This window comes from Oryctolagus cuniculus, chromosome 3 (genome assembly GCF_964237555.1).
Source record: "Oryctolagus cuniculus chromosome 3, mOryCun1.1, whole genome shotgun sequence".
NCBI lineage: Eukaryota > Metazoa > Chordata > Mammalia > Lagomorpha > Leporidae > Oryctolagus > Oryctolagus cuniculus.
The window spans coordinates 31,752,578-31,778,244 of NC_091434.1; the positions used below are offsets into that span (position 1 = coordinate 31,752,578).

The following is a 25,667-nucleotide window of genomic DNA, read 5'->3' on the forward strand; positions in this document are numbered from 1 at the left end:
TGTCCTGGGAAAGCAGAAGAAGATGGCCCAAGTTCTTGGATTTCTGTGCCCATGTGGGAGACCCGGAAGAAGCTCCTGGTTCCTGGCTTCAGATTGGCCCAACTCCAGCTGTTGCAGCCATTTGGGGAGTGAACTAATGGATGGAAGACCTCTCTCTCTATGCCTCTGCCTTTCTGTAACTCAGCCTTTCAAATAAATAAATAAATCTTAAAAAGCAAAAAAGAGCAAGGAGAAGGGATTTGGCATTGTGGCGTACAGGTAAAGCCACAGTTTCTGATGCCGGCATCCCATATGGGCGTGGTCTGTGCCCCAGCTGCTGCACTTCTGATCCAGCTCCCTGATAACGGCCTGGGAAAACAGCGGAGGATGGCCCAAGTGCTTGGGCTCCTGCACCCATGTAGGACACTCGGATGAAGATTCTGGCTCCTGAGTTTGGCCAGGCCCAGCCCCAGTCCTTATGATCAATTGGGGAATGAACCAGCAGATGGAAGATCTCTCTCTGTCTCTATCTCTGTCTCTCTCTTTCTCTGTATTTCTGACTTTCAAATAAATAAAAATCTTAAAAAAAAAAAAAAAAAAGAGTGAGAAGTTAGCCAGGCTGAGGTTGGGGTAGGGGAGAGACATCTCATCAGAGGGAACCGCATACACGAAGTCCTGAGACAAAAGAGAACATTGCAAGTTTAGGCAACAAAAATACGTACCTCAAATTGCATGTTTTTTAAGGGGGCTAATTCTGTGGTTTAGCTGGTTAAGCCTGTGCCATCAGCATCCCATATGGGTACTGGTTCGAGTCCCTGCTGCTCCATTTCTGACCCGGCTCCCTGCTAACACACATGGGAAAGCAGCAGAGGATGGCCCAAGTGCTTGGGCTCCTGCACCCATGTGGAGACCCAGAAGAAGCTCCTGGCTCCTGGCTTTGGCTTGGCCCAGCTCTTGCCATTGTGGCCATTTGGGGAGGTAGACAGTAGATGGAAGACTTCTCTGTCTTTCAAATAAATAAGTAAATTTTTTTTTTTTTGACAGGCAGAGTGGACAGTGAGAGAGAGATACAGAGAGAAAAGTCTTCCTTTTTCGTTGGTTCACCCCCCCCCCCCCAATGGCTGCTGAGGCCGGCGCATTGCGGCCAGCGCACCGCGCTGATCCGAAGTCAGGAGCCAAGTGCTTCTCCTGGCCTCCCATGCGGGTGCAGGGCCCAAGGACTTGGGCCATCCTCCACTGCACTCCCTGGCCACAGCAGAGAGCCAGACTGGAAGAGGAGCAACCAGGACAGAATCCGGCGCCCCGACCGGGACTAGAATCCGGTGTGCTGGTGCTGCAGGCGGAGGATTAGCCTATTGAGCCGCAGTGCCAGCCAGTAAATCTTGAAAAAAAATTTTTTTTTTTTTAGCATCAACCAAAGAAAATTAAACAAAAACCTCAATGGTTTGCTTGTCGATCTTTGGGAGAGGAAAGAATCAGATTTTTAGATTTGTATGATGCTGCCTTCCATAGTTTCCTTTTGCATCCTTCATTCAATCTTTCACTCCTAGACACTGGGCCTGTGCTAAGTGCCTCCGGGTGTGCTGATGAGCAAAACTGAAATAGTCCTGTCCTCAGGGAATTTACAGATGAGGTTGGGGGGAGGCAGGAAAGCAAATAAAACAGATAAATAAAGGTGTAATTATAAACTGAGAAGATGGCGGAGAAGGCTACCATCATGGAGAATAAGTCGAGAAACTGCGAGAAGGGTCTGTCAGCCAGGCCAGTGTATCCTTGTAAACGTGGTGGGGTCCACGGTGTGGGTAGGAGACCTTCCCTCCAAACCACCCCTTCCCAACCCGCTGGCTGCAACAGAAAAGGGCAGTGAAAACTGACTCCAAACTTGAAACGGGAGACAACCTCCATGTTCCAGCAGTCCTACTTCCAGAAAGAACCTGTCCCTGAGCAACCCTTTCAGGTAGGGCCACTCCTAGGAATTGGCCCGGTTTTAACACATTCCAAGTGTAATTTTTCGGATGCAAACTCCACTTTGGCGTTGGGAGGGGCGGTAAGAGACGGCGGCACGCGCCATTGCTTTCACTATGTGAGGGATGAGAGACTGTGCAGAAGCATTCGAAGCCTTCAGGAGGCCTGCCGGGTGCGGTCAGGCTCTGCCTGGCCCCTCAATCCCTGCAGTCCCAAAGACGCGTTCTCACCGCCTGGAACCTTGTGTGCCTGGGTCTGGCTGCCGGCCTGCCCGGGGGAAGCATTTGAGAGTGGGACCGCGAGAAGCCGCTTGTAAACAGAGAGCGGGGCCGGGATGGTCAGCGGACGGGCGTGCTGTCAGCGCGAGGCCGGCACGCTTGCCCACGCCGAGCTCCGGCCGGGAGTAGACTGCGGGCCTCGCAGGTGAAGGGGGCGAGCCGCCGGTGAGCATCTGCGGGCTGCGGTCCGCCGGGCCGGCCCGTGGGGGCGGGGAGCGGGTGGGGATGACAGCGTTGTGAATACCCGAGGAGCTTCCTGGGCTGGCGGTGATGGTGCTGTTTCTTCCAAGCGCTGGGGGCTGGACTACCCTGCCGCGGATAATGGGTGAGGGGGGGTGACATGATGCATCGCCTGCTTATTTTTCCGAATCAAGTGTATAATGCGAGTGGAAGGTAGTTGAAATGGGCGATCCTGTTCTGTGTGTTGTTAGTACCTCAGCAGAGCTTTTAGCCTACATGAAGCCGGGCTCCCCAGAGAAACAGAACGATTCTTCTTTCTGTGGACTCTGCCCATGTTTAATGTATAGTAAATGACATCACGTGACTGATGACAGGGATGGTTTGGTGGAAGGATTATCAAGCAAAAACAACAAACTAAGGAAACCCCAGACCCCCTCCCCGCCTCTTTGAGTGCTGAGATGCAGAGTTGAATGACAAAATGGGACTGGTCTGGGTATATAATTGCAATGCAAATCAAATTTTAATTTGCCAGGAAACACATTAAGCCATGCTGTTGTAAACTTATTTGGAAGGGTTTTTTTCTCCTTTTTTTCTTCCCTGGAAAGAGAAACTCCTGATTTATTTATATTTTAATTCAATAATCAAGGAGATTATGATTTGCATTTTTAAGGTATTATATTGTAAATGCCTCAAGTAAATTATACTTGGTGTACCTAAAGTAAAATACTAGGCAGTTCTTAGTGTGTTCATTTCAAGAAAATACCGTAACAAAAATTGGGCTGCCTATACAGTCTCTAAAAGGTCAGTGGACATGTGTATAACTTTCAGCTAGGAGACAGATATCAGGTTAAATTGCGCAGTGTTTTAAAATTGTGCGTATTAAAGATACACTGTTAATGCCTGATGAGTTTGTCTTTACAATGAATATTTATTATGATATCATGATTCATAGCAAGAACTATAAAGCCAGATTACTTCACTTTGAATTTCTGTTTGGCCAAGGCCTATTGTGTAACCTTGGGCAGTTTACTTAGCCTCTGTTTCCTGATCTGTGGAATGGGAAGAAAAGCTACTGACATAATTAGGAAAACTAAATGCGTAATATTTTTAAAGTGCTGAGAACAGTGTGTAGCATTTAGTAATTACCATATATATGTTTATAAGTAAATTGATGAAATAAAAAAGATGCCAATGTGAAAAGTAGAATGGTGATTACCAAGGACTGGGCAAGGGAGGGATTCTTTAATGGGTATAGTTTCAGTTGTGTAGGTTGAAGCGTTCAGGAGTTTGGCTGTGCAGCAATGTGAATCTACTTAATTGAATTGCATACTTAGAAATGATGAATATGGGGCCAGTGCTGTGGCGTAGCGGATAGAGCTGCTGCCAGTAGTGTTGGCATCCCACATGGGTGCCTATTCGAGTTCGAGTCTCGGCTGCCATACTTCCAATCCAGTTCCCTGCTAACGTGCCTGGGAAAGCACCAGGGGATGGCCCAAGTACTTGGGTCCCTGCACCCATACAGAAGACCTGGAAAAAGATCCTGGCTCCTGGCTCCTGACTTTGGTCTGGCCCAGCCCTGGCCATTGCGGCCATTTGGGGGGTGAACTAGTAGATGGATGATCTCTCTTTCTCTCTCTGTTTGCCAATATGCAACTCTGCCTTTCAAATAAAGAAATCTTTTTTTTAAAAAAGATAAGGATGCTAAATTTTATATTACATGTATTTTGCCACAAACATTTAAAATATCAGTGTTAGTAAAGTAATATATTCGAAATCTTTAGCAGCACACAATAACCCATCTACAGTTGCTTTTACCATTGTGAAATTGCAGCTTCTGCAAGTCATCAGTAAGACTATTTATTCAGAAGATTCACGTCATTGAGATTTTTTTTAATTTTAAAGATTTAGTAATTGTTAACATTTTGCCATATTCATTTCCTATGTAGATGTATAATATACACATATACTGATTTTCTTGAAAATAGGACTATTAATATCACAAAGAGTGGGATTCATGACAATGATCATAAAGTGGGGAAAGAAGGATATATTGTCATGTACATGGTATAAGTCAGTGAAGCAATATTTAAAACTATACCAAATAATATGGAATCTGCACAATTTTTTTAAAAAAAGATTTATATTTGAAAGGCAGGGTGACAGAGGGAGAGACAGATAGAAAAATATCTTTTTTTTTTAAAAGATTTTATTTATTTGTTTGAGAGGTAGAGTTACAGACAGTGAGAGGGAGAGACAGAGAGAAAGGTCTTCCTTCTGTTGGTTCAGACCCCAGATGGCTGCAATGGCCGGAGCTGCACCAATCTGAAGCCAGGAGCCAGGTGCTTCTTCCTGGTCTCCCATGTGGGTATAGGGACCCAAGGACTTGGGCCATCTTCTCCTACTTTCCCAGGCCACAGCAGAGAGCTGGATTGGAAGAGGAGTAGCCGGGACTAGAACTCGCGCCCATGTGGGATGCTGGTGCTGCAGGTGGAGGATTAACCCACTGCACCACAGAGCCAGCCCCAGAAAAAGATCTTCTATCCTCTGATTCATTCCCCAGATGGCTGCAACAGCTGAGTCCAGCTGAATCCAGGAGCCAGGAACTCCATCCTGGCCTCCCATATGGGTGATGGGGGCCCAAGACTCGAACCATTTTCCTTTACTTTCCTAGGCATGTTACCAGGGAGTGGGATTGAAAGTGGAGCAGCCATGTCTTGAACTGGTGCTCTGATATGGGATGCTGGTGTCTCAGGAGGCAGTTTAGCTTGCTATACCACCATGCTGGCCCCACCACACAGTTTTAACTCTACATATATCAACTTGCACAAATAAGAGAAAACATGTGATATTTGTCTTTCTGGGTCTGATTTATTTTACTTAGCATAATGATTTCCAGTTCCAACCATTTTGTTATAGATGTCAGGATGTCATTCTTTTTATAGCTGAGTAATATTTCATCATGTGTATATACTACATTTTCTTTATCCAGTCATCAGTTGATGGACATATAGGTTAATTCCGTATCTTTGCTATTGTGAATTTGGCTGCTTAAAACATGGGAGTGCAGGTATCTCTTTCATATGCTGATTTAATTTTCTTTGGATAAATTCCCAGAAGTGGGATCATTGCATCATATGGTAGATCCATTTTTAGTTTTTTGAGGCATTTTTTTAAAGATTTATTTTATTTATTTGAAAGACAGAGTTACAGAGAGAGGTAGAGACAGAGAGAAGTCTTCCATCTGGTGGTTCACTCCCCAAATGGCTACAACAGCTGGAGCTGCGCTGATCCGAAGCCAGGAGCCAGGAACTTCCTCTGGGTCTCCCACATGGGTGCAGGGGCCCAAGGACTTAGGCCATCCTCTACTGCTTTCCCAGGCCATAGCAGAGAGCTGGATCAGAAGAGGAGCAGCCAGGACTAGAACCAGCACCCACATGGGATGCTGGTGCTTCAGGCCAGGGCTTTAACCCGCTGCATACTGTTTTCCATAATGGTTATACTAAGTTGCACTCCCAAGAGCAGTATATTAAGGTACCCTTTTCTTCACAACCTCACCATAATTTATTATGTTTTGATTTTGAATAAAAACCTTGTAACTGGAATGAGGTGCTACTTCATTGTGGTTTTTATTTAGCTTCTCAGATGTCTAGTGATCCTGAGCATTTTTTCTTGTGTCTATGGGGCCATTTGTATTTCTTCCTTTGAAAAATACCTATTCATATCCTTTACTCACTTCCTAGGTGGATTGTTTGCTATGTTGTTGAGTTTCTTGAGCTCTTTATATATTCTGGATGTTCATCCTTTATCAAATGCATAGGTTGTGAATATTTTCTCTCATGCTGTCAGTTGTTTCTTTGTTTTGTTAATTATTTCCTTTGCTGTGCAGAAACTTCTTAGCTTTATATAATCCCATTTGTCTATTTTATCTTTTATTGTCCCTGTTTTTGGGGTCTTACCCAAAAAGTCTTTGTCTAGACTAATGTCTTGCAGTATTTCTGTATGTTTTCTTCTAGTAGTTTGATAGCTTCAGGTCTTAAGTTTAGATGCTTGATCCATTGTGAGTTGATTTTTGTAGGGAGTGTAAGGTAGGGGTCTTGTTTCAAACTTGTGGAAATCCAGTTTTCCCTTACCATTTGTTGAGGAGACTGTCCTTTCTTCAGGGAATGTTTTTAGCATGCTTGTCAAAGATGGCTTGGTTGTAGAAGCATGGATTTATTTGTAAGGTTTCTATTCTTTCCCATTGGTCTACTTGTCTTTTATGCCAATACCATGGTGTTTTGATTATAATAGCCCTGTAGTATGTCTTGAAATCTGGCATTGTGATCAGACCATTGAGATTTATCATACAAAGCCAAATAAATAATAAATCAACACCTAAGACTCTGTGGCAGGCAGAATTCTAAAGTGTTTTCCGAGATTGCTTGCCCTAATCCATGGAAGCAGTGTGTAGGATAAGATATCACTCCCTTGATTATGTTCTGTTACATCACGTAGTTGAATTTAAGATGGGGAGATTACCTGACTGGGCCTAATCTCATCACAGGTACCCAGAAAAATGGACAGTTTTCTTTGGGAAGTCAGAGAGATTTGAAGCGTGAGAAGGATTTGGTATGTTGTTGCTGCTTTAAAGATGAAGGTGGACACTTGTGAAGGAGTTTAGATGCTTTTGAGGAATGATGGAGACCTGGAGCGGTTGCAGGTGGCCTCTGGCTGACAACTAGCGCATGAGTAAAAACCCTCAATAATGCTCCTGTATTTTGGCTCACTACTTCTACTTCTAGGAATCTATCTAAAGGCACTTATGAGAAACATTTTAAAAGTTAATGTTCAAAAATGCTCAATGTAGTGTTGTTGAAAAAAGTCAAGTATTGGGTATGACATACTAAGCAAGAATTTTCTACCATTGGTAGCCTTTTGACTAATAAACTGGTCTGGTTTCTTGGTTTCATTTACAAGTAAAAAAAAAAAAAAAGAAAGAAAAGAAAGTCAAGTAGTGGCAATAACCTAAATGCCCAACAGCAGGGGAATAGTTAAATTATTGTATCATCAAAAAGAGGGCATTGCGGCATAATGGGTTAAACGGCTGCCTGCAGTGCTGGCACCTCATATTGGTGCTGGTTCTAGTCCCAGCAGCTCCACTTCTGATGCGGCTCTCTGCTAATGGGCCTGAGAAAGCAGTGGAAGATGGTCTGAGTCCTTGGTCCCCTTCCAACCATGTGGGAGACCGGAAGAAGCTCCTGGCTTCTGGCTTTGGACCAGCCCAGCTATGGCCACTGTGGCCCTTTGGTGAATAAGCCAGTGGATGGAAGATATCTCTCTCTCTTTGTCTCTTTCTCTCTGCCCCTGCCCTTCAAATAAATAAAATAAATCTTTTAAAAAAGTAAGGTGTTAGTGCAGATATTTAAAGGGGTATTTATGAAGAAGATTAATAGTCTGGAAGAGTATTAATAGTTATTGCTAAGTGAAGGCAACACATATGTTATAGAACTGTGTCTACTATATGCTTTCAACTATGCTTTCTTAAATGTGTACAGAGGGAAAATGCTTAAAGGGTCAAAATGGGGCAGTGCTTTTTTCCCATTGGAGAATGAATAAGTATTATTTAATTTGCCTTTTGTTATTTTCTGTAGTTTCAAAATGCTGATCAATGAACTTATACTTTTTTATGGTCACTAAAGTCAATAAACATTATTATAAAAACTGTCTATGTTGTGGAGAATACAGTGAATTCAAGGCTTTCATAATGGAGATAATATAATTCCATAAATTAAATGTATGCAGAAATTGATTTAAAAAATAATATGAGAAAACAAATATTAGTGGAAAGATTAACAATAAAATTGAATAAGGTTTTTCAGTAGGGTCGTCAGTGAAAGCTTCACACTGGAAGGATCATTGAATATCAGAAGCAATGGAAAAGGAAGGAACAAAGTTGGATTTTCATTAAAAGATCTTGTTTTTCTCCTACATTAATGGATTTAAGATTTGGTTTATAGACTTCACTTCAGTTATACAAGTGAAAAACAAAGAACTGTGAAGAATATATAACTGTTCTTCCCCTCCTCCCAAAAAAAGAAAGAGAAAGAAAAAGGAAGACTCTTGCATGTTATGAGAAGGAAACCCAAGTGAACCTAGGCCAGTAACATCTGCATTAAAAAAATATTCAAAGCTACAGTTTGTTGAATATTTATCAGAGATGTGGGATGCTCTATTGCATTTCACTCTAGTGTGTAACCTTTGTGTAAGATTTAAAGTCAAGTCAAGAGGTAGGCAGGTAGATGGATACTAGCTTTAATTATTAATTTTAGAAGTCCTGATCTTGATAGGTACTTGGATAAGGTTAGACGATTTGAGCAGATTTTTTTAGGATGCCTCCGTCTCTAGACAGTTTTTAGGAACACCAGGCTACTGCTGTTCCTACTTTAATTCTCCTATTGGTTTGTTTTTCATGGTTTCAGAATGAATTTGGTATTTTCTTCATTAGGAGTTGAACTATTTTCTGTCTTCTGGTACAAGCCAAATAATTCAGAGAACTCAGTAATGAGTAAGAATATGATAAAAATGGCCACTAGCAATAAAGCCCATGCTTTATTTCATAGGATACTATAGATCATACCAGAAACTAAAGAAACTTACTTGGGTCCTTGCCCACTCATGTGGGAGATCTGGATAAAGTTCCACTTCTGGTTTTGGCCTGGCCTAGCCCTGGCTGTTACCAGCACTTGGGGAGTGAGCCAGCAGACAGACAGAAGATCGACATTCTCTCTCTCTCTCTCTCTCTCTCTCTCTCTCTGTCTCTTGCTTTGTCTTCCAGCTAAATGAAAAGAAATAAATACACTTAAAAAAATAACTTACATAATTTACTATCATGCTGACAATAAGATAAAACCTTTATTTGGTCCATGGGTGTAATTAATCTTGATGGCAGTATAACTTATGAATAAAACCAAAGTAAAAATCTAGAGCCATGGCAATGAGATGTCAGGCTTTCTGTTTTCATTAATGTTTTGTTTATTTTTCATGCACACATTAATAGCCATTTTGAGTTATATGTTTCAAATTGGACTACCCAATTATGTGCCACATTTATGAGTATGGTAGAGGTTTATTTGTCTGATTATCCTGATTAGTGTAACCAGTTTGTAACAAAGCAAAGTTGCCCTGTTCTTCAGTATCCAGTTTACTTGTAGATACTTATCTAATTGGAATATTGTTAAATATTTACTTTATAGATGTGGTTATAAATGTTGATTTTCAGTCATAGAACGAGGAACATGTCCTATAGGTTAGAAAACATCAGAATTGTAACCAACAGTTTTCAGGTTCCAGGAAACTAGCTAAATGATCTCCCTCCTTTTTTTTTTTTTTTTTTTTTTTTTAAGACATATATTTGAAAGGCAAAGTAGTGACAGGGAGATTGGGAGATTGGGAGATCTTCTATCCACTTCCCAAATGATCACAACAGGGCGGGGCCAGGCCAAAGGCAAGAGCCAGAAACTCCATCTAGGTCTCCCACATGGGCGGCAGGAACTCTAATATTTGAGCCCCATCATCTGTTGTCTTCCAGGTGCTTTAGCTGGAAGTTGGATCAGAGGTAGAGTAGCTGGCACTTGAACAAACTCAGATGTGGGAGGCAGGGCTTCTCAGGTGACCGCTTAAACTTGATGTACCACAACACCTTGCCCCTCCCACAGGTTCTTGATCCATTTCTAATAGCGTTTTAATTTTTCCAAAACAGGGTTCATTGAGTTGTTGATTCAGCAAGTAAGGATTAAGCACTTTTTGTATATTGAGCAAGACAGGCACAGTTCTTGCCTTCATGAAGCTTCTAATCTAGTAGGAGCAAACAGAGTAGTAAACAGGCCCCTTTAAAATAGCATGAAAAGCTTTGTGCAGTGGCAGTATCGTAGCCAATGAGGTTTATCCGAGGTGTGATTATTGCTAATTAAAATAGCATGAAAATTATTACAATGGAGGAAATCACAGTGCAGTGGAGTGTATAACAAGACTATTCAGAATTAGAGGTGGGGGGTGGAGGAGAGTGATTTCTCAGCAAAGACCTGAAAGCTGAATTAGAATTGATTAGCTGGGATGGAATGGGGCTGAGGAGGGGAGGACATAGAGGGGACCATGGTGGTGAAGGGGATGACGGTGATAGTGGTAGAAAAAAGTGTTCCAGGCAGAGGAAACAAGGTGGTTGAGAAAGCATATGTCTGGGAAATTCTGGTTTCTGCAGATTCTTTATGGTCAGAGGTAGAATAGGATTGGGGTGGGGTGAGTGGGGGATGATAGAGGTGGAGAGTGAGATTCAGGGAATAAACCCAGGAGGGTAAGTGGCCTTGAGCTCCTTCATTCAGATGGTGTCAAGGAGTGTATTGTTTATTCAGAAAGTGACACTGTTTTAATTTTAGGAAGCCCACTTTGGTTGCAGTGTGGGATTGGAGGAGGGCAAGACTGAAAGGCAGAAGACTGGATGGCGTTGCCTAAACTCAGGCTGTGAAAGTGGAGAGAAATGGATAGATATGGCACATGTTGTAGAGGTCAGATTCGTAGGACTTGCTGATATGGAGTGATTGTGGGCGAGGGAGGCAGGAGGGCCAAGGATGATGTGCGTTTTTCTGGGTTGAATGATGATGTCCTTCACTGTATGGAGGGTGCTGGGGGGAGGGGAGGTCTGAGGGTAAGGTGAGTAGACTTTTGTGCACATTAGGAGCAAATTAGGGGTGATTGAATGTTTTTTATTCTAGAGCTCAGCAGAGAAATCTTTGGAATCTGTTCCTCGTCTGCCACATGGATCGTAGCTGAAGCCACAGGAATGAAGATGACCCTTCGGGGGAGGGTAGAAGAGGAACTGGGTAACAGGATTATGGGGAAAATAGAAGAATATTCACATTTTGGATTCAAGGCAAAGAAGGGCAGCCTGTACAGGGGAGTGAGAGGCGTATCCAGGAAGGAAGGAGAAATTCTGGAAGAGACTGTGTTGGTGGATTCATGAGGATGTGGAGTGTTCAGCAGGTCAGATACTGCTGCGTGATTGTTCAGTTCCTGGGTGCAAAGTCTCCTGAGTTTAACAACAAGGACACTGTTGGTGCTCCTTGTCTGTGAGGTTTCATCTGGAGCAGAATCAGACTGCTTCTTGAGGGGGAAATGAACGGGTGGTGAGAAATGGTATCAGAAAGTATAACGGACAGATTTCTTGAAGAAACTTAGCAGAGCTAGAGAGGAGAAAGCAAAGCTTCTTAGCTGTAGAATAACTTGAGAGGCAAAAGAGGACTTCATTTTTTCTTCTTTGAGATTCTCTTTGATCAGGCAATGCTTGCACCCCTGAATCAGTCCATTCCAAGGCCACCAGAAAGGCTGAGGCACAGTGACATCTGCTGCCTTGAACAACTCAAGAGGAAATCTTGATTAAAACTTTATCTCAGAGCTTCTGAAACTGATTGCTGTCATGACTCTTCACCAGTATGTTAGTTTATAATGTGAAAAGATCAAAGAAAATGTGGTGGCCTTTTCCTGGGAGCTATACAGGCAACTGTGGGCATCTTCTACCTGCTTAGGCATTCATAAAGCACTACATTATGACATTTTATTTGTGCCCCAGAACAACATTTGAAGGTGAGATAGGTTTCTTCACTTGCCCTATATCTGACAAAGTAACTGAAATGCAAGCTTAAATGCTTGCCCAGAATTACACTTCTGGTAGTATGGTGTGTGAAGATTGAGACATGAGTCTTCTAATGTCAGGTTGCATGGTCCAAAAGTGGTTACCCTTCACAGAGATGTTAGATATGGTGTCTGTATTTCCATTGTGTTGGTAATACAAAACCTGAGCAGGTTTCAGTAGGTTTAAGAAATTTTGTTTTGTTTGAATCCCATACACATTGATATTTGCCCCCCCCCCCCAAAAAAAAGCAGTACAGTTGGTTTTAGAAGAAGGCAGTTTATTTAAGCATGCCTTGATGGCTAAAATATATTTGAATTATCTCTAGTAACATTCAGTTTTAAATATTTTTTTAAATTCTTTTAGCAGAAACACTTGTTTGCAGGTTCTTTTAAGCAAACATTTTATAAGTGTTTCTGTTTGCTGGCTAAATGAAAAATGATGTCGTAGAGAACATTAGTAAAAGGTTTGGTCAATTAGAACTATGTAAACATTTGCAAAAGTGCTTGTTTGGCTGAAATGAAGTCACAGTTATTATATCCCTGCAAACATTCCAAGTAATGTATCCAAGATCATTTAGTTAGAGAATGACTTTTGACTGTTCAGAGACCTCTCATGTGCCATTTCCTTAGAAAACTTACAATGACACAAAAGTACTAAAGAGGTGGGTTTTTTGATAAATTAAGTATAAAGATGATAATTAGCATTTAATTCTTTGGGTCATGAGAGTAACAAATATTTAAAAATAAATTCAAGGGGTAGGTATTATGGTGCAGTGGATTAAGTACTGCTTGGGACGCCTGCAGTCCATATCTAAGAACCTGGTTCAAGTCCCAGCTCTTCCACTTCCAATCCAGCTTCTTGCTAATGCACCTGGAAGGCAGGAGATCATGGTCCAAGTACTTGGGTCATGTGGGAGACCCAGATTGAGTTCCTGGTCCATGGTGTTGCAGCTGTTTGTGGGAATCAAGGGGCAGATGGAAGCTCTCTCCATCTGTCACTCTATCTTTCAAATAAGTAAATTTAAAAACTTTAAAAAACAAAAAAACAGCAAACACTGGAGGCAAGCATTGTGGTACAGCAGATTAAGCCACTCTTTGGGACTCCCACATCCCGTGTTGGATGGAGTACCTGGATTCAAGTCCTGTCTCCACTTCCAATCCAGCTTTCTGCTGATGCATCTGGGAGGCAGCAGATGATATCCCAAGTACTCTCTGTACTCCCAAGTATAGGGAGACCTGAATGGAGTTTCTGGTTCCTGGCTTTGGCCTGGCCCAGACCCAGCTGTAGTGGGTATTTGGGAGGTAAACCAGCAGCTGGAAAATCTCTGTCTCTCTGTGTTGCTTTCTTTTTCAAACAAATGAAATAATAATAATAATAATAATAACAACAACAAGACAAAACACTTCAAATAAATAAATAAAAATGCTAAAGTTGCTGGTATTTGACACTAAAATTCAAAGCACTCTGTATGTGAAATTTGAGCCATGTTATTCTGGGGTAGTAATTGTTCTGAGTTATGATACGGGACTGTGCATTGTAGAGTCTTGTTTCCACTCACTGGCCATATTACCTTAAGCAAGTTATTCCATCTCTTTAAATCTAAGTTTCCTTCTCTGTAAAGTGATAATAATGATAGCAATTCTTTGAAAGAGTTGTTGTGAGGATTTAACAATATAATACAGGTAAAGTGGTCTTAACACAATGTCTGCTGTTTAGTAAGTATTAGCTATGACTTTCTAATCCTGAGAACTGTATTTTGTTTTGAAACATTTTATTAAATATGTTGTTCCACATTTACCATCTATTCTTCTACATTGAAGGGGTCCTCTGTTTTAAAGTTCAGTACAGTAGTAATAGTGTTCAGTGATGGGCAAATGTCTATATGCTTGTCATCCTAATGTCAGATCAAAACAGTCAAAGGACTGTGATCAACCATGACCCAGAATTCAACTCCAGAATGTTCACAAATTGCAGAATTTGTTCACAAATTGTGTAATGGTAATAGTTCATAATAAATGAAATTTAAAACCAGATTTGGAGGATAAAATGACTAAAGTTAAGTAGTTTGTACTGTTTTTTTTTTTTTTTTTTTTTTTTGGATTGATTTATTTACTTGAGAAACAGTTACAGAGAGAGGGAGTTTACTCCCCAAATGGCTGCAATTGCCAGAGCTAAGCAGATCCGAAGCCAGAAGCCAGGAGCTTCTTCTAGGACTCCCATGCAAGTGCAGGGACCCAAGCACTTAGGTCATTTTCCACTGCCTTCTTGGGCCACTAGGAGAGAGTTAGATCAGAAGTGAAGCAGCCGGAACTTGAACTGGCACCCATATGGGATGCTGGTACCACAAGAGGATGCTTAGACGACGACTATTACTTCTACTTCCACTTCCACTTCCACTTCCACTTCCACTTCTACTTCTACTACTACTACTACTACTACTACCGGCCCGTTGTTCCTACTATTCTTATCCTTCATTCTTTGTAAAATTGTCTTCTGTCCTTTAGGATAGGCAGATTTCTCCTGCCTTCCTATGTTCATAGTTAAATAACAAAGACTTATTCTGTTATTTTGCCTTATCTTGTGCTTATCTTTGAGGGTCAGAGACAGTGTTTTGTCTGCCTTTGCTTGTTTCCTGACTAAATTGGGAAGAAGCTGATTGGTAGCAAAGGTCATTGTCAGAGATAAAGCCCAAAAGTGAGGTAGGGGTCATGGATGCAGCCATCACCACTGAGTCTCCCTGTCATTTTAAACAAGAGGTGAGTCACCTTTGCTTAGACCTTACCATCTGTCTTGTGCTGTTGGGATATGGTTTAGCAAAGACCCAGGCCCCTTTTTACCAGGTTCAAGTGCAGCAGAGAAAGAAAAACATCACTTAATTTTTTCTCATGTACACACAGTCTAAGTGCCCCTAGGAACTACTTGTGAAATATGCAAATGCATAAAATGTTTTGAAGGCTAAAGTTAAGTATTCTCCCATCTGCCACTCAGTTACATGGCCTAAGGAGTCAAACGCAACAGGAAATGAGGCAATTATTCATTTCACATGACTTTTTGATCACCCAGTAAAGGTCTCTATTAGACTGGAGAGTGTGGTCAGAGACTTGAGCAACTTGTGAGGAAGGTTTTTGCATTCCTTCCAGAGGTGCAGTTGTTGGGCCACATGGCTCACTGCTTGGGGGCTTTGTTACTTCATAATGGCAGCTTCTGCAAGAACATCGCTTCTAGGGCAGGTACAGTTGATTTTGTATGTTTCCTTTCTCTTCGATTTCTTTCAACTGAAGTCATCTCTGCATACATATCATTGTGCTTTTATTGTGTTCTGTTACTTTAGATTCTTTACTGTCTCTTGATTAGTAATGATTCCTTATTTGTTTTTGCGTAACAGCTTTTATGTACTTCTTCTAAGGCGTTTTTTGTGCTTGCTTTTGTGTGTTTCCCCACTAGCAATTAAGCTAGTTGTGAGCTGTGTTTTATGCTCCTAATACCTAACATAGTGTTTGGGTACTTGGTCCATCCTCTGTCAACTCTCATTGCGTATAAATATTTGTGGTTAGGAATGAGTTAGCCTCTAATGGGAATAATCGTTTTATATTTTATGAAGAACTTTCACATATATTACCTGCATTTGTGTTTCTCAGTTCTCTACTGTAGATGGGGCAGGCATCTGCAGTATTTACATTTTGCAGACAAGGAGGACCCAAAGGCCCTGAGTCAGCCTGACAAGCTGGATATCATTCTCTTGGAAGGCAGTGTGGGATATGAACCTTTCCCTAGTGCCAGAAACTTGTGTTTTTCCCATTGCCATGCCTCTGCCCCACTGAACAATTTTAATACTTAGTTTGAGTGGCTCATGCTTTGGATTCAACCTACTGCTTGTTTTTGTTTCTGTTAATATCAGGGCCCCTGTGAGATTTAGGGTGATTTTCAAGGTAAACTTGGGTGGCCCACAGGACGCAGTAATTAGGATTCCAGGAACTTCTTTATCTTCCCCATGGGAACTTTAACTGAAAATAGATGAGTCATCTTGGTCTCTCTTTCATCATCTTTAAAATAGTCTTACTGCTTTACTCATCTCTCTCTTTTGAGATTTTATTTAAGTATTTATTTAAAAACCTATCAAGTACTTTATAAACCAAATTATACTGTAATCCATGCATGTAAAATATTGTCAGTGAAACCAAGTGATTTTTTTTTCCTTAAGTTAGCTTGACCTTAGGAGTTCTATAAGAAAAGTGGATGAAACTCAGTCCTATGTTGGCTTTGAAAACGCAGCCCTCATCATTCAGGCTCAAGCAGATGATTCTAAACAGTTACATGAGCTGATGATCTTTCAATCTGAAGCAACTACCAGTACCCTTTTTGGATATCCTATATATGTGGGTCTCAGCATACCTCCTTGTTACATTCATTGTTGCCATCTGTTGAGCATTCAGCCCATGGAGCTAGTGTGGCTGCCATGGCACCTGCATACATCTAGCCACTTACTCCTTATTGCAGTTGGAGGCAGACTCTGACAACATGATTTTTACCAAGGACATTTTCATCTTCTTCACCCCAATCCAGGATGAAGATAATTGAGTGGCTCCTTTGTTTCTTTTTTAAATCACCATTCCCTGCTATGGAGACCAAGGGAGATGGAAAACCTCAGGTCTGCATTTTTAGACACTTACATAACTGAAATTTGTGTCTGTTTTGTTTCTAGGAGCAGGACATACTGGAACTCTGGTGGTTTTATGAAACTGGGCTTTCCAACCAGAAACCTTGGCTTTCCAATCCAGTGGTTGACCTACGAGCATAATAACATTGCTGCCTTTGGTAGCAAAGCCACCTGAGAATGAAGTGCCATGTTTATATTTAGTCTGGTTTCTGAGAAAACATCTCCAGGCATCAAATGTCTCAATAATTTTGCAGGTGGCAAAGAAGAAGCAAGTGCAGGGCTGTATTGAAAAATGTCTTAAATTGATTATTTCAAAAGGACATCTCATTACTGATATTAGAGCTCTGAGTCACTAGAAAATGAGACCAGCCAAGTTGCTGGTGTTGTAGTGGTTCACAAAAGCATAGATGCGTTTGTTTCTAAAAAAGGTCTGAGTGAGGTCTTTGCTAACTGACCTTTGCCATGTTATTCCCCACCCCCACCCCATGTCATGCTGTTTTTAAACCCTGGTTTCAATAGCTAGGAAGCTTTATTTATCAAGAAAAAGTTAGAAACTTTAGTCAACATAACATTTTGGAATCAGATTTTACTTAAATGACCTAATGAAGAATGCAAATAAATTTTTACAGAAAACTAGAGTAATATTTGTTTATGTATTTATTTATTAAGCTAGTTGTGAGCTTTAAAATTATACTGTTAATTCGGTTATCCAGTCAACAAATGTATACCAAGTACTTCGTGTGGACTAGTCACAGCTGTAGATCCAGTGTGATAGAGTTGGTACTCTCAAGTTGCTATAAGCCCAGTATGTAGGTGTATGGTCTCAGGCAGATTACTTGGTATCTTTGTGCCTCAGTTTCCTTATTTAGAAAATGAGAACAATAACACTCATATTACACGTTGTAAATCTTAGAGATACAAAGTCCCAAGCAACAAACCTGGCAGTAGATAGAATTTTAAGTAAGTTGTTATTCGTCATCATTTCAGAGAGAATATGCTGTATGCATTGCACACGTGTGTTGTGGGGGTGGTGCCAAAGACATTCTGTGGCAGCTTAAGAAAGAACAAACCATTTTTGGAGCATGGATCCAAGGAAGTTTATGGAAGAGGAGGCATTTGAGCTGGATCTTGAAGAGTAGATAGAATTTAAGTAGGTAGAGGTTGGGAAAGGTTATCTCAGTGGTAACTGCAGGCAAAGGCTTAGTATTGGAATTTTTTATATATATAATTTTTTCTTTTTTTAAGATTTATTTATTTGAAAGGCTGAGGTACAGAGAAAGAGAGAGGGAGAGAGAGTTAGAGACAGATTTTCCATCTGCTGGTTCACTCTCCAAGTGGCTGGGGCTGGGCCAGGCTGAAGCCAGGAGCCTGGAACTCCATCTGGGTCTGCTATGTGAGTGGTGGGGGCCCAAGGACTTGGGCCATCTTCTGTTGCTTTCCCAGGGTCATTAGCGGGGAGCTGAATTGGAAATGGGGCAACCGAGACTCCAACTTGCGCCCAGATGGGATGCCGGCAAGGCAGGCAGCAGCTTAACCCACTGTGCCACAATGCTGGCCCCCATAAAGGATTAAAACTTGAGCAATAGCATTTCAATTGGAGGAAAAGAGTGTGTCTAGAAGAGAATGCAATGTTGGACAGGCAAACAAGGCCAAGATTCTGAGAGGCCTGTAATATTAAGTTCAAGAGTTGAATCTTTCATCAATGGAAACTTCACTGAAGGGTTTTATTCACTGCTTTTTTCCCCACCAGCTAACCCTTGGTGAGCACTGAGCAAATATTTATTGAATAAATAGCAGAGTGTGAATTTAGATAAATTGAGCTTAATTTTGCCATGAAATAAGCTAAGTAGAAATGTCTTATAAATAGTTGGGGACAAAGGATAAGTGATCAGGCCCGAGATTGATATTGAAAGTAGAAATTTGAGTAGCATGAATATAGAACTAATTATTGAAATTGCAAGTGTGGATACATTAACTTAAGGAGAACATGTAGCTATAGGTAGAGAAGAGAGCTCTGGTACATGCCCCTAGTTAATGAGGGAGCCAGTCAGAGAGGGAGGAAGATGGAGAGTGTAGAGACCGTGAAACCCTGAAGAAACTTCATAGAGGCCGGCGCCGCGGCTCACTAGGCTAATCCTCCGCCTTGCGGCGCCGGCACACCGGCTTCTAGTCCCAGTCGGGGCGCCAGATTCTGTCCCGGTTGCCCCTCTTCCAGGCCAGCTCTCTGCTGTGGCCAGGGAGTGCAGTGGAGGATGGCCCAAGTGCTTGGGCCCTGCACCCCATGGGAGACCAGGAGAAGCACCTGGCTCCTGGCTTCGGATCAGCGCAGTGCGCCGGCCGCGGCGGCCATTGGAGGGTGAACCAATGGCAAAGGAAGACCTTTCTCTCTGTCTCTCTCACTGTCCACTCTGCCTGTCAAAAGAAACAAAAAACAAACAAAAAAAACACAACAACTTCATAGAGGAGCTGGGTCACAGCATGAAGGAGGGTAAGGACCTTGAAAAACATTGTGGCTGTGTAATGAGAAAGTCACCAGATAGTTGTAGATGAGAAGCTTGTTGAGTGGGGCCTTGTCTCTGGTTCTTAGGTATAAATAATGGGCATAGCCTTTCCTGGAATGATTTTTTCTTTCCCTTTCTTCCTGCCTTCCTTCCTTCCTGCCTTCCTTGTTTAGTATGTTTCGTATTTGCTGCTGTTTGCTTTTGGGGGCCTTTTTTTTTTTTTTTTTGACAGGCAGAGTTAGACAGTGAGAGAGAGAAAAAGGTCCTCCTTTTTCTGTTGGTTCACCCCCCCAAGTGGCTGCCACGGCCGGCGTGCTGCACCGATCCGAAGCCAGGAGCCAGGTGCTTCCTCCTGGTCTCCCATGTGGGTGTAGGGCCCAAAGATCTGGGCCATCCTCCACTGCACACCCGGGCCACAGCAGAGAGCCGGACTGGAAGAGAAGCAACTGGGACAGAATCCGGCGCCCCAACCCGGACTAGAACCCAGAGTGCTGGCGCCGCAGGTGGAGGATTAGCCAAGTGAGCTGCAGTGCCAGCCCGGGGCCTATATTTAAATAGACAGTGTGTCCAGATTGCATGTGTAGTCTTGATTCCATTAAATATTGGACCAAAATATACTTGTTGATTTACATTCTTTGAGTTATGAGTTTTTGACTGATTTTTATTTTCATTTCATTATCTGTCAATATTTTCTAGGTATCTGTGAGTGTTTATTGATTTGGAAACAGAAAAGCAACTGTGCCAGTTATGATTTTTTAAAGATTTATTTGAAAGGCAGAGAGAGGGGGAAAAAGAGATCCACTGGTTATTGTTGAATGCTGGCAGCACCTGGGGCTGAACCAGGCCAAAGCTAGGAGCTTGAAACTCCATCTGGGTTTTTCACTTGGGTGGCAGTAATTCAAGTACTTGAGCCATAATCTGCTGTCTCCCAGGTGCTTAATGGGATGCCTGCATCACAGACATTGGTTTAACCTGCTGTGCCACAATACCAGCCCTCCAGTTACATTTTTGAAAGGTGTGCTTTTAAGTATTGCTTGGTAATAGTCTTTTTTACTGACGTTTGGATGCAGTGTAGCCCAGGAAAATGGAAGTGCATCTGTGTTTTTGCTGCCTACCTCATCTGAGAGCCTCCTGAGCTCTTTTCATGAGGTCCACATTGGTTCCCTGCCCCTGTCTGCTGTTTGGGGCATGCCTGTGTTCCATTAGCATACTGATGTTAATCTTTATGACAGAGCACCACAGAAAAAACATAATCTCTTTAACGTTATGATCCAGAAAGGTCATTTGACCTTTATGTTATGTAACTCTAGAAAATTCTCAGTCAGCATAGCCTAACCCAAGTGAAGAACATGTGCAAACCATGAGAGCCATCCTTGTAATCATCCTTACTTCTCATTTTTGAAAATGTCTTAGGGCTGGTGCTGTGGCACAGTGGGTTAAAGCCCCAACCTGAAGCGCTGGCATCCCATATGGGCGCCGGCTCAAGTCCTGGCTACTCCTCTTCTGATCCAGCTCTCTGCTATGGCCTGGGAAAGCAATAGAAGATAGCCCAACTCCTTGGGCCCCTGCACCCACATGGGAGACCCAGAAAAAGCTCCTGGCTCCAGGCTTTGGATCAGCTCATCTCTGGCTGTTGCAGTCATTTGGGGAGTGAACCAATGGAATGGAAGACCTTTCTCTCTCTGGCTCTACCTCTCTCTGTAACTCTTTCAAATAAATAAAATATTTTTTTTTTTGACAGGCAGAGTTAGACAGTGAGAGAGACAGAGAGAAAGGTCTTCCTTTTCCGTTGGTTCACCTCCCAAGTGGCTGCTCCTCTGGCACGCTGCCAACGTGCCAACACAACGCGGTGTGTTGTGCCGATCCGAAGCCAGGAGCCAGGTGCTTCCTCCTGGTCTCCCATGCGGGTGCAGGGCCCAAGGACCTGGGCCATCCTCCTCTGCACTCCCGGGCCACAGCAGAGAGCTGGACTGGAAGAGGAGCAACCGGGACTAGAACCCAGGGTGCCAGCGCCGCAGGCAGAGGATTAGCCAAGTGAGCTGCGGCACCGGCCATCAAATAAATAAAATAATTCTTGAAAAGAAAAGAAAAGAAAATGTCCTGATAGACACAAGTTATCCCAAGTGTCTTTGGCCTTGCATTTTCCTTCCCAGTTCAGCTGTTTCTAAAACTACATGGTCCCAGACACCTTCAAAACTCATTAAATTCTGATTACAAGTCATTTAGTCAAGTGGAAGGAAGTCAGCACTTTTACAGTCCAGCTCAGGAGCACACAGCATCTCTGTGTGTGGCCAGACTCGTGTCATTACTCATATCTGCCTGTACCTCTGTGTGGAAAGACTGCTGTATTCATCCTAATGAGTATGTAAACAGCAGATCTGATCTCCTTGTTAGAAATAGCAAAACACTGACTGTCCATTCTGTTATGTTTTGATGCATGCATGGCATTCTTTGGGTTGAGCTTTTTTCTTGCCATACTGACAAATGAACTACAAATTTTCACTCTACAGTAAGTAGGGGAAATATGAGTGTACTGCAGAAAGTTCATGAAAGTGGTTGGCACTATGTCACAGAAGGTTAAGTCACTGCTGGTGACACTGGTATCTCATATTGGAGTTCAAGTCTTGACTGCTCCACTTCCATTCCAGATTCCTGCTAATAGCCCCTGGGAAGGCAACAGAAGATGACCCAAGTACTTGGGTTCCTTTGACCCATGTGGGAGACTGGGATGGAGTTCTTGACTCCTAGCTTCAGCTCAGCCCAGACCTAGTTGGTGTAGCCATTTGGGGAGTGAGCCAGGAAATGAAAGGTCTGTCTCTCCCTCTGTCTGTCACTCTACAATTCAAAAAAATAAATAAATACATTTTAAAAAAGTTTATGAAGGCCGGCGCTGCGTCTCAATAGGCTAATCCTCCTCCTGTGGCGCTGGCACACCGGGTTCTAGTCCCGGTCGGGGTGCCGGATTCTGTCCCGGTTGCTCCTCTTCCAGTCCAGCTCTCTGCTGTGGCCCGGGAGGGCAGTGGAGGATGGCCCAAGTGCTTGGGCCCTGCACCCGCATGGGAGACCAGGATAAGTACCTGGCTCCTGCCATTGGATCAGCGCGGTGTGCCGGCCGCAGTGGCCATTGGAGGGTGAACCAACGGAAAAGGAAGACCTTTCTCTCTGTCTGTCTCTCTCTCACTATCCACTCTGCCTGTCAAAAAATAATAAAAAAATAAAAAGTTTACGGAAAATGTGTATAATGAAAACACTGCATGAATTTCAAAAATTTTTGTACCAAGACAAACTTACCTTTTTGAAACAATTTATTTGAAAGGCAGAAAGAGTAATTTCCTGTGTTTTGCTTCAATCCCAAAGTTCCCACAACATCCAGGGCTGAGCCAGGAGCCAGGAATTCAATCTAGGTTTCCTACAAGAGTGGCAGTGGCAGGGATCCTGTACTTGAGCCCTTATGTGCTGCCTCCCAGTGTCCGGATTAGTAGGAAGGTGGAATGGAGAGTGGAGGCAAGACTCAAACTCAGTCACTCTGTTGTGGGATATGTGGTGTCTGCATAATGCCATCCTTCTTGCTGTTTTTTGTTTGTTTGTTTTTTGTTTTGTTTTGTTTGAATTCAAGAGGCAGAGAGAGAAACAGGAAGAGGGAGAGACAATACATGAGGAAGAGCTCTCTCATCCACTGATTCACTCCCTTATACCTGCAACAGCAGGGACTGAGCCAGTCTGAAGCAAGGAGCCAGGAACTCATTCCGGGTCTCCCATGTGGGTGGCAGGGACCCAACTACTATAGCCAACACCTGCTACATCTCAGGGTCCACATTAGCAGGAAGCTGAAACTGGGAGTGGAAGCAGGACTCAAACCCAGTCATCTTAACTGCTAGGCCCTAAACTGACCTTTTAATTCTTTTTTTCCATGAACTTTTTGAAATCCCCTTATATACTTTTTTAACAGAGGATATTTTATATAAATATAAGATAAAATGTCTATGGTCACTGAGTTTGGCTGAAATGTAGCCAAATCCTGGTAGTTGGCTGATGACTTCGCCTTTGTGGGGCTGACAAATCAAGGAGAAACCAGGTTGTTGAATGAGTGAGGTTAAATGGAATATTCCCTAATTATAGATCAGTTTACATTTTTAAAGGCATGTCTAAACAGCTACCTAGTGCATGATCCACATGAAAAGCAGTGTGATATTAGCAACTTTATTGGATACAGGTGAGTGAGGCACCCAGTTGTTGGAGGGTTTGCTAGAGGCCACCCAGCAAGTGTGTAGTAGAGCCAGATTTAGAAGATGGTTCTAATTAGCTCTGGGTCTAGAGTTTTGTGCTGGAAAAAATCATACTTCACCCCCACACTCGAGTGCAGATTATCAGAGGAAGGTACCCTTATTTTTGACCTGTTTGAATTATGCTGTTTTTTAATAAGTTAATTTCAAAACCAATTTGGCACAGTAGTGCAGACACCAGCATCCTGTATCAGACTGCCTGGGTTTGAGTACCTGCTCTACTTCCTATCCCTGTTCCTGCTGATACACATCCTGGGAGGCAGCAGGTTGATGGCTGAAGTGCTTGGATTTCTGCCACCTATGTGAGAGACTCAGAGTTCCTGGATCCTTGTCCTGGCCCAGCCCTGACATTTGCCATAATATAGGTAATGAACCAAAGGATGGAAGATCATTCTCTCACTCTCTCTTATTTTTTTTTTAAGATTTATTTATTTATTTGAGAGATAGATTTACAGACAGAGAGGGGGAGAGACAGAGAAAGGTCTTGCATCCACTGGTTCTCTCCCCAAATGGCCACAGTGGTTGAAGCTGGGCTGATCCGAAGCCAGGAGCCAGGATCTTCTTCAGGTCTCCCACGCAGGTACAGGGACCCAAGCATTTGGATCATCTTCCAGTGCTTTCCCAGGCCATAGCGGAGAGCTGAATTGGAAGAGGAGCATCCAGGACACAAATCGGCGCCCGTATGGGATGCCAGCACTGCAGACGGAAGCCTAGCCTACTATGCCACAGCTCTGGCCCCTCTCTAATTTTGCCTTTCAAATAAAATTAATGAATACTTTTGTTTAAACTTTAAAAAATGTTGCAAATTAGTAAGTTACCCAGTTATAGAGCCTAAACTTTTAAACCCTTGTACTGTAGTGAATTCAAGGTCTGTGGGGCTCAAGGAAAAGCTGAAATTCCAGAAAGAGCAGGTTGGCAAATTGAGCCCTAAAGACAAGAAGAAATAGAGCTCGTATAGGAGTGTAAGTGAGGCACCATGTGTGCTGTCAAGTAGCTCAGAGTTTAGAGTGGAAATTAGAGATTGGCCAGTCACTTCCATTCGTTGTGGCAAATCCAGGATGCTGTGGTAGCCTGAGTGATTAGAAAAGCTTCCTCAGCTTGACAAAAGCATGGAGGAGTAGTGACAAGGAGGGTGCTGATCAAGAACTACCAATTGGGGTGGTAGATAGCCATGGGGGCAGTGAAGAGCATGCAAAGGAATAACAATGTATTACTCAGCATGTGTCTGTTAGGGAGGGGCATTGTGCAGCAGGTTAAGCCTCTACTTGAGACATCCACATCCCACATTATGTAATGCCAGGGATGGAGTCCTCCACTCCTCTGCTTTCAGTCCAGCTTCCTGTTAATATGTCTCGGAACGTAGCAGATGAAGACCCAAATACTTGGATTCCTGCATTTACATAGGAGACACAGATGGAGTTACTGGTGCCTGCATCAGCTCTGGCTGTTGCAGGCATTTGCAGATAAAACAGTAGATGGAAGATAATTTCTCTCTCCCTCTCTCCCTCTCTCTCTCTCCCTCCCTCTCCCTCTCTCCCCCTCTCTCTCCCTCTCTCCCCCTCTCTCTCCCTCTCTCTCCCTCTCTCCCCCTCTCTCTCCCTCTCTCCCCCTCTCTCTCCCTCTCTCCCCCTCTCCCTCCCTCCCCCTCTCTCCCTCTCTCCCTTTCTCTCTCTTTCTCTCTCCCCCTCTCTCCCCCTCTCCCACACTCCCTCTCTCTCCCTCCCTCCCTCCCCCTCTCCCTCCCCCCCTCTCTCCTTCCCTCCCTCCCCCTCTCTCTCCCTCCCCCTCTCTCCCTCTCCCCCCTCCCTCTCTCCCTCTCTCCCTCTCTCTTCCTCCTCCCTCCTCTTTCCCTCCCACTTCATCATGTTGCCTTCCTAGATAAATAAGTCTTAAAAATATAGAGAGACGAAGACTTTTTTAATTGTCTATTTAGTACCTTAGTACTATTCTCTACTTGGTACACATTAGTGAACAGAATGAACATAAATTCCTGGACTCATAGAGTTTATATTTGAGTGGGGAGAGAGAAACACTGAACATTAAATAAGTAATATGTTAGAATGTAGTAAATGCTCATGGGAAAAGAGTACCTCAAGCCAGGTGATCAAGGCTAACAGGAAGTCAGGTTGATAGTGTGTATCCTTGATGTGGTATGATGAG

The 25,667-nt window shown here is 43.0% G+C and overlaps 1 protein-coding gene and 1 pseudogene across 7 annotated transcripts in view; both read left to right on the forward strand.

The window, feature by feature from the left end:
* The first annotated feature begins 2,126 nt into the window (after positions 1-2,126).
* The window catches only part of PLEKHM3 (pleckstrin homology domain containing M3), a 227,145-nt gene continuing 203,604 nt past the window's right edge, over positions 2,127-25,667 (forward strand). The window contains exons 1-2 of one of the 7 annotated variants that reach the window (XM_070070290.1): positions 2,130-2,387; positions 11,150-11,417. The gene's annotated coding sequence lies outside the window, so the exon portion shown is untranslated. Of the gene's footprint in view, positions 2,388-11,149; positions 11,418-14,610; positions 15,297-16,629; positions 16,715-25,667 lie in introns of those variants that run through there. The other 6 variants (XM_070070293.1, XM_070070294.1, XM_070070295.1 and 3 more) reach the window with 6 other exon arrangements.
* On the forward strand, positions 10,287-10,355 carry LOC127491856 (U4 spliceosomal RNA; annotated as a pseudogene).